The 8,605-nt window shown below is 36.0% G+C and overlaps 1 long non-coding RNA gene across 4 annotated transcripts in view; it reads right to left on the bottom strand.

Moving 5' to 3' along the window:
- LOC132515692 (uncharacterized) overlaps positions 1-8,605 on the bottom strand; it is a 32,729-nt gene that overhangs the window by 17,085 nt on the left and 7,039 nt on the right. For 2 of the 4 annotated variants that reach the window (XR_009539169.1, XR_009539168.1), the window contains exons 3-4: positions 4,809-4,871; positions 320-1,212 (exon numbers count right to left, since the gene is read on the bottom strand). This is a non-coding gene — a long non-coding RNA (uncharacterized LOC132515692). Of the gene's footprint in view, positions 1-319; positions 1,213-3,718; positions 4,504-4,808; positions 4,872-8,605 lie in introns of those variants that run through there. The other 2 variants (XR_009539170.1, XR_009539171.1) reach the window with 2 other exon arrangements.

The following is an 8,605-nucleotide window of genomic DNA, read 5'->3' as shown; positions in this document are numbered from 1 at the left end:
GAATGGCACATGAATCTTCTATTTTCATTGTACTGTGAGTACCTCTGTTCTTAAATTCACATTGGAATAGCTAATAATCCTCTTTAAAAAAACAGACAATGGTTCTCAAGAAACTTAAATCTGAGCAGCTAAGCCACCTCAAAAACATATATCAGATAGATCTAAAACTAAGCTTCTCAGCTATTAGAAAAGAAAAGCAATTGATTTTCATAAAACTATATAAAGGATTAATAAATAATCTAGGTTCAGCTGTAGGGGCACTTCATAACTGCACCACTGAGGCATGATTAGCCTCTGGGGGGAAAAAATGCCTGGCACATTTTACTTTGACAAGATAACAAATTTATTTTCAGCAAAGACTGAATACCTTATTACTGTAAACCTCGATACTGGTACCTAGGAAAGAAAATTACAAACGTTTTAAAGAATAAAGTTTTGGTTTAGAGATTACAAATAATATTGGGTTGGCCAAAGAAGTTTGTTCGGATTCTTCCATAACATCTCTTCTATTCCACATTATTGTACAGTATCCAATTTTCATTGCCCATCACAATTTGTTTTTAAAAACGGAATGTTTTCGTTACGTAAGTAGAGAATCGCAGTGCAGAAATATGGTCAAGGTTTCTTTCGCTTAACGTGGAACCCAAACATCAAAGCGATTAACATAACCAAGCTGGTGCGAATGATTTTCAACACCTGATTTGGAGATTTTGAGTGTGTCGGCTTATCTCCTGCGTGGTATAACGTTGATTGTTTTGAAATTTACGTCTCGATCTGACTGCTATCAACTTGAACTGGTCTCCCCGACTATGGAGCATCGTCCAGTCAGAAATCTCTACCACAAAACTTTGCAAACCACTTTTGACACGTTCAGTCACGGCACCTTTTCCATACGCTGCACGAATGTTTTGCCTTTTCAGTTGTGTTTTAACCTTTCTTGAATAAAGCATAATATGCTGCTGTTTTTTTCCTTCCATCTTCAATATTAAAATGGCTACACAAAAATTCACCAATTTTGATGCTTTTTTTAAAAAAGTACGCTGATATGACAGCTATCACAATACAATCTAACAAAATTGTTTCAAATGAAGTTAAAGACAACTAAGCACTACTAAAGCCATCTTATGGAAGAAACCGAATACATTCAGATAAAAAAGCACTTATCTGATAAGACTATCCCTTTGCTTTCATTTCTATCATTCTCAAAGGAACCTGAAAAATAAATGAGAAAAATAAAGTTGTAGGTCCTCAATGTTTAACTGATTGAAACATTAAAATACTCTTCAAATTAAGATTTGAAAAGCAAATTAAGGTTACAAATTAATATCTCGTTAAAAAAATCTATCAAAATGCTACTAAGAAATCAGAAGAAATCCACAAATGAAAAAAATGAAGTCTTAATGTAAAACAATTCTAATGCTGTTCCTCACCTTGGAAATGAAACCCAGGCGGAACCTTTTACTTTCTTGCGCTCTACCACATCCATATTGTATTTACTGTGCCTAGGCTATCTCTTAACTGGTCTTTCTGAAGGACTCCCACCACCTACAAAAGCAAGCCTTCTGAAATGATTGACAGATTTCTCCCTCTCAAAGCCCTTTACACGTTTCCCTCTTAATAGTTTTCAAACTATTTTTTTTTTAAAGGAACTCCGAAATATGAAATGAGTGCAGCCTACTCTTAACCCCAACCAGTAGAAGCTTTTGTTCCACCATTGACCATGTGTACATATCTATTACAGTGTTTACTATAGTAAAATTTACTATAATTATATAAATGTATTCCTCCTTCCCCACCCTCCCTTGGGAGTTGTTCAAGAAATCATTTTTGTATCTCTACTGGTGAGCACACAGTATGTAATCAAATGCTAAAGGTATGTATTTTTAAAACTAAAATAACTCATACTAGTTAACTACAGGGTGAGATATTCAATATATTTAAAAACACTGGTTCACTACTGTATTGATCAGAGGCTTCTAAATTAAGACAAACGTGGTTTAAAACGATTTGAACAGATCTGGAAAACCTAAGCTCAGGAAACATAAACTTTGGGGGAATCAATTCTTTTATACCATCATGATAATGGGATTTTTCTTGTTAAAAAAAGTTGGGGCTGCTTCTCTGTCACCAGTGTAACCACAATTTCAGAATAAGAAAACCAGCATCATAATTAAAACCAGGATAGTGGTTTATAAGCTAACGTAGGTTTCATACTGGCTTTGTCACTTAATAATTGTGTCACCTTGGGCAAGTTACTTATTCCCTCGTCTATAAAATGAGGATTATGTACCACTTTTAAAATGACATCAAAAACAGGAATACTTAGATATAAATTTAAATTTGTACAAGATTTTGTGTTGAAAATTATAAAATGTTGGTGAGAAAGTGAACTATATAAACAAACTGATCAGAAGACTCAGTATTGTCAGATCTCCTTAAACTGATTTATAGATTCAATGTAAAACCCAATCAAATTTGCAAGAGGGTTTTTTTTGGGGGGGGAGGGGTGTGTTTGTGGAAAGAAATCAACAAGCTATTTCTAAAATTTATTTGGGAAAAGAAATTAGAATAGCCAAAACAATTTCAAAAGAGAAAAAGTTACAAGGCCTATGCCATCTGATTTCAAGACTTACTATAAAATTAATGTAATATTATTAATGGAAAAGAATAGAGTCTAGAAATAGAAATATATGGTTAATTGACAAACGTGCAAAGGCAAATCAATGCACAAAGATAGTGTTTTTCCACAAATGGTGCTTGAACAACTGGACACCAAACACCAAACCATACCTTGTACCATATACAAAAATTAACTCAAAGTGATAAGTCAAAATGTACCTCAGGGCTTCCCTGGTGGCGCAGTGGTTGAGAGTCTGCCTGCCGATGCAGGGGACACGGGTTCGTGCCCTGGTCCAGAAAGATCCTACATGCCGCAGAGCGGCTGGGCCCGTGAGCCATGGCCGCTGAGCCTGCGCAGAGCCTGTGCTCCGCAACGGGAGAGGCCACAACAGTGAGAGGCCCGTGTACCGCCAAAAAAAACCCAAAAAAATAATGTACCTCAAAGTCTAAAACTTCTGGATGAAAACAGAAAACCTTTGTGACCCTGGTTTAAAAAAGAGCTCTCAGATACTACACCAAAAGCATGATACATAAATGAAAAAAACTGACAGTGAATTTCACCAAAATTAAAAGCTTCTGCTCTCCTTTAAGAGAATGAAAAAAACCTCTAGACAAAATATTTGCAAATCACATATTTGACAAAGGATATTTGTCCAGAATGTATAAAGAACTCTCAAAATTCAACAACCCAATATTTAAAAATGGGCAAAAGACTCAGATAATTCATATTACAAACAAAACTAATGTTCCTTCTTTAACCATCCTAACCCTGCAAGAGGTAATCACCATATTATGTATATCCTTCCAGCCAATAAATATTAATTCTTTCAAAGAGTAAATGCTAGTGTAATTATAAAGATGTTGAAGAGCAAGGGTACTCACACACCTTGAGTCTGTGTTTGAAGTGTATGATTTGGAATTTAATTTTGATTTTTACTATGTGGAACCATGAAGTGGAATTTTAGGAAAAAGTCATTTAAATAAGTTGAACTATATGATCCATATGGGATTTATTAAAACTTTTTAATTTTTTTAGGAAAAGCCAATAGGCTTCAAGATATAATATGGTAGAATCTGACATATAAAGATGATAACCTACCTTTAGTAGACCGATTGGTTTAAGAGTCAGCAGCAACCAAGTGATAGTAAAGATTCAATGCAAAAATTTAGATGTCTAAAATGGATCATACTGCCAGGAAAGATTAAAAAAAAATAATATGCAATTCTTTCCCCAGTGGGAAAAACAGACACATTTAAAAATCACTAGGAAAGTATATTAGAAATACATGGGGACTTCCCTGGTGGCACAGTGGTTAAGAATCTGCCTTTCAATGCAGGGGACGTGGGTTTGATCCCTGGTCAAGGAACTAGATCCCACATGCATGCTGCAACTAAGAGTTCACATGCCACAACTAAGGGGCCTGCTGGCCGCAACTAAGACCCGGCACAACCGAAATAATAAAATTTAAAAAAAAATACTATATTTCATATCCATTAAAAAAAAAGAAATACATGTTCATGTATTATTAAGTATACATAGCCTGTATGTATATACTGACCATAAATGTGTACTCTGAGAAGGGGGGAGCAGGGGAGGAGATAAATCCTGACAAGGAATTTTGGACAGTTCCCTGGATATCTGGTGCATTAGCGCTCCAATTCAGTGAACTGGATGAAAAACTAAGGATGACAATAATAGGAAAAAATCTGAGATGTCAATAATTGAAACAAAGTAAAAAAACATCCATATAAGAATATGAAGAACAGAATTTAGATGGGCGTGCACGTAAGTTGATAACTGTTTCTCCATCTTGTTCAGAGACCACCCGCATAAGAATTCTCCATGGATTTGAATTCACCAGATCTGAAGCGAGGCCCAGGAATCTGTATTTTGAACAAACAACTGATGTAATGCTTATGAATACACTAAAATTTGAGAATCACTGATTTGGACACAGCTTATTAAAATGAGAATACAGCAACAGAATGGTTATTAAAGGGTTTCAAGAAAAGAGATTTCTGATATATAGCAAAACGGAGGATGAAGCTGTAGGGCATGATGGGTACTTGGGAAAACTTTTTTCCATTGGATTTTTAAAGAAATACATGTCTCAGAAATAGGAGCACATAACTAGATGATAAAAAGAGAAGTATCTGATAGAAACTTTATAATAGATGGTTTCTAATACCTTATGATTCAGCATCAGTTCTCTCACCATTTCCAACATGAGGGTGGACAAAGAGCCAGGGAGCTGATAAAGAAGAAAATGCATATGAATTCAGAGATTAAAAAGCATCTTTTATATTTTACTGACAGGTCAAGAGAAAAAAAAATAGCTCCGACTTAAGACAGGCCAGGTCAATATGGCCAAAGAAAATTTTATATTAAGGGCTCAGTTCTGCCACTGCAAAAGAACCTTAACACAAGATTCCCTTACCAGCAATATCAAGGGATTCAGGTTTACACCGGAAGTATCTTCTACTGACACGTTCTACTAACACCTAATTCGAAGTTCATTTCATAGGATAAAAATAAGTGACAGATAATTCATTGTTTAGATAAATGTTGTATTTACTCACTATTTTACTAACAAAAGAGTAACATCATTTTACTGCAAACTTTCCCCCAAAGATATTCAATATTCACAAGGCAGCCCATTTCTATTCTAATCACCATTTGACCTTTCACCTGTCCCTACTGAAAATGGAGTAAATGTGGCTGAATGCAGTTCTTACATATTTCTAGAGGAAAGGTCTACCAGAAGTGAACACAGATAACAACACTTCCTTCAGAGGCAATACAATGATTCATTCACAAACTGAAACACGTCTGACAGGGAAAGTCTAAACGGCAAGCCACCAATGTTGGCAAGTCATACATTAGTAATTATTTCTGACAACTAAGTTTTTCCTTCCTTGTCGGCAACCCTGGCTTTCATGATATGAAGCCAAATGAAACTTTCTGACAGATGACTTCATGTGAAGACATGACGTGCCACCCCCATCCCTCAATCTAGATATTTGGACAGCTTCCAAAAAGAATTTCAGAAGAGATGCTTTAAACATGAAACTCAAGCTTGTCTACTCTAAATCCATTCTTTTCCCTACATGGAAATCTGACAAAACAGGAAGTACTTGGCAGGATGGAGAAGCAAGTCTTGCGGCTTAAGTATTTACTGGTAACAGACTAAGTTCTTCGTGACTGTGTAATAAAATGCAGAACTACAAATTTGAGAAGAAAACAGCAAAAACTTGCCTTGGTTACCAAGCTTCCCTTGGCAATTTAAAGGCCTTAAAAAGACAGTATATCACATGATACATAGAGGAATAAGAAACAGGAAGATGGCTTTTTTTTTTGTTATGGTACTTCATGTGAGAATCCCTCTCCCTACCCTGTCAGACCAAGATCTAAGCCACCAAAATTATACAAACACTGAAAGGAGTTTTGTGACTATATAAAAACTAAGAAACACAAAGATTCAAAACAAAACAAAACAAAGATTTCTGGTTTCTTTTGAGAGAACATACTTGGGGAAAATCTTTGGTCTACGTTTGCCGAAGGATCTGAGTATAAATACAGTATCCTAACTACAAATAAATACAAATATAAATATACACCCTTAAATGGGCTGTTAGGATTAGCAGAGTCAATAACACACTAGCAAACATACTAAGGAAAAAAGAATCCCTCCCCCATGACTCCTTCCAGCTGCCACCCCCAGCCCCAATTGAACTGTTGTTGAAACAACTAGAAGCATTTTCAGTTAAGAGTTAGTTTGTATCTTCACTTTTAAGCTATCACACTTAAGGGTACAGCAGTATATCAAAGTGCCCAGTGAATGTTAAAAACTACCAAACAAATGTAAAGCACTGTTATCTAGTCCATTTGCCTACCCCTCAAAAGCAGGTTCAGACCCACAGTAAGTCATAAAATCAATTCGTGGGTCACAACAGATTTTATAAAAAAGTGAACTACAGGACAAAATACTGGAGGGCACTGTACTTTCATCTGTGGTGTGTATGAGCAATACACACACATACACAGAATAGAAACTTCACTATAAAGAAATTAATCCACGACCTTCCTTAGCTATTATTTCAAATATCTGTTTTACTAGAACACTTGTTATATAAAACAGTGAGGTAGGTAAGGACATTAAAGCTTCTGTCAATTTGATAATAGCAGCAACTTCCTTAAGTGCTAAAATTATCAAGTCAGTGTCTGATACTTCTGATTTTCAGAAGTATCATTTAACCTTTCAGGGATACATAAATATTAGAAATATGCTTAGGAATTCTTATTAGAAAAATATGGTGCTGGATTAGAACCGTTAAGTATTAAGAGCTGTAAATACCTAGCCCCATGTCCCTTACACTTTAAAAGCAAACACTCATGTAGAGTAATGTATCCCAACCAATGAGAACAGGCTTATGCTCAGAACACAGAACACCTGGTCTTCAAATCCAGTGTTTCTACAGTAGGATCCTTACTGAAATCAACATCCCATTGAACTATTGTAAAAATTCTGAGCATTTTCGAGCTAAGAGTACATAACTGCTGCTTTAGCTCTAAAAATGCCTACTATGAGCCTGATTTTTTAACTTATCTCCCCATTTCCCAACATTTCCATTTCTTCTAAATCTAGAGGCATAGACCCCGTCAATCTTACAGTAACTAAAGATCAAGTAAGTGTCCTCATGAAATGTCTCACCCAGTTCCTATTTTCAGCCTACTCCTATTTTCATGCCTAGAGGCATTACGGTATTGTGAAAAGAAAAATGTATGTACAGAGTGAGATTATGGGTTCAATAACCAATCGAGCCACGTGGTTTGTAGATTCTGTTATTGGCAGATGTACCCTTAGTACTGGCCCAACTTTTCACAAATTTGGACCACTGAGGATGAGAAGATTGGTGGGCTGGCAGATCCGTGAAAAATCAGCTGTCAGAAGAAAAATCCCTCTGGTGGTTAATTAGACATACTAGACTTTATAAAACAATAGGAAATCATTCTAATGAAAATTCCTGACCCGTGGATAGTCCCCAGAGTGATCTACCCCCACTACACATTCTGGAATCTGACCCAATTCCTAAACCTCAAGCGATCTCTCATTTTAAGCAACTCATCAGGCAAGATGTTCCTCTTGTACAAAAACTGACAAAGCACATTTTCACTGGCATGCATTTGTCCATTAAATGTCACCTTTTAGCTTGCTATACCTTTTATAAACTGTCACTCCACAAATGAGTGCGTACTAAGTGCCAAGGCCTGTGACAGGTTCTAAACCTACAAAAGTGAATAAGGTGCAGTTCTCTGTCTGTAAGATGTCATAACTTAGTGAAGGACATATTAGTGGACAAAAAGCTAAAATGCAATACAGAAAGTGGTAGAAATCACATAAAAGGAAATATATGAAATTCATACGGACAGATTACCTATAGTTGCAGAGGTATCAAGGAAAGCATCACTTAAAAAGCAGCTTTTGAATATGTGGCAATAGGGCAACGATCCAGATGGTGGGAAAAATATGAATAAAAGCAAAGAACTGGGAAAATACAGAGCTTGTGCGGTGGAGCCATGATAGTTTTAGTGTGACTGCAGCAAATAATACCTGAAGAGAAGAAGTATGAAATAAGTTTGGAGAGAGGTCAATATGACCTTCAGGAAGGGAGAGGCAAAGAGTCTAGGTGCTTTATTTCTGTATATAAATATAACATTTCTTTAAAACTCTTGAATGACAGACATTATGAAACAGCACGATACATACTAACAACACTACATAATATCTGGAATCATTCTAAGCACTTTACGGATATTAATTCATTTAATACTAATCCTAACCAGGTCAGTTCTATTACTATCCCTTTTTTACAGATGAGGCAGAGATTAAATCTGCCCTAAACCACCCATCCCCACAAAAAGCCTGGCCACACCCACACATTCTAAAGCTGAAGTATCTTCTTTGCTATCCCTGAATAATTCCCT

The sequence above is a fragment of the Lagenorhynchus albirostris genome, chromosome 1 (genome assembly GCF_949774975.1).
Source record: "Lagenorhynchus albirostris chromosome 1, mLagAlb1.1, whole genome shotgun sequence".
In the NCBI taxonomy this organism is placed as follows: Eukaryota; Metazoa; Chordata; class Mammalia; order Artiodactyla; family Delphinidae; genus Lagenorhynchus; species Lagenorhynchus albirostris.
Note: the sequence above shows the minus strand (reverse complement) of the source record. Positions and strands in the feature narration are given on the sequence as shown.